Here is a 1000-nt window from a genome sequence, read left to right on the forward strand (position 1 = left end):
TCACCCCAAAACGCCCCCCGGGACCCCCCCGGGACCCCCCAGCCCCCTGCGCCTGCCCCAGGTGCCCCAAAACCGCCCCGATTCACCCCAAAACGCCCCCCCGGGACCCCCCAGCCCCCTGCGCCTGCCCCAGGTACCCCAAAACCGCCCCGATTCACCCCAAAACGCCCCCCCGGACCCCCCCGGGACCCCCCAGCCCCCTGCGCCTGCCCCAGGTACCCCAAAACCGCCCCGATTCACCCCAAAACGCCCCCCCGGGACCCCCCCCGGGACCCCCCAGCCCCCTGCGCCTGCCCCAGGGACCCCAAAACCGCCCCGATTCACCCCAAAACGCCCCCCCGGGACCCCCCCGGGACCCCCCAGCCCCCTGCGCCTGCCCCAGGGACCCCAAAACCGCCCCGATTCACCCCAAAACGCCCCCCCGGGACCCCCAAGTGCCCCCCCAAGCCCCTCTCTGCCCCCCAAGTGCTCCCCTGGACCCCCAAGTGCCCCCCAACCCCCTCTCTGGACCCCCAAGTGCCTCCTCAGCCCCCCAAGTGCCCCCCAAGTGCCCCCCAGGGCCCCCCAAGTGCCCCCCGATCCCTTCTTGGACCCCCAAGTGTCCCCCGACCCCCTCTCGGGACCCCCAAGTGCCCCCCCGGGACCCCAAAATGCCCCCCAAGTGCCCCCATGACCCCTCCCCAAGTGCCCCCATGACCCCTAAGTGCCCCCCCGGGCCCCCCAAGTGCCCCCCAAGTGTCCCCTCTGCCCCCCAAGTGACCCCCAACTCCCCCCAAGTGCCCCCCAAGTGCCCCCTAACCCCCTCTCGGGACCCCCAAGTGCCCCCCCACGTCCCCCCCCCCCAGGTGCGGCGCCTGCTGGAGGAGCTCCCCCCCCCAGCCGTGCCCCCAGGTGAGCGCGCTGCCCCCCAAGTGTGGGGCTGGGGTCCTTGGGGGGGTGTGTGGGGTGCCCCACGGCGCCCCTCCCCCCCCACTCGTGTCCGTGTCCCCCCCCCTCCGCC

Source organism: Apteryx mantelli, chromosome 39 (genome assembly GCF_036417845.1).
Source record: "Apteryx mantelli isolate bAptMan1 chromosome 39, bAptMan1.hap1, whole genome shotgun sequence".
NCBI lineage: Eukaryota > Metazoa > Chordata > Aves > Apterygiformes > Apterygidae > Apteryx > Apteryx mantelli.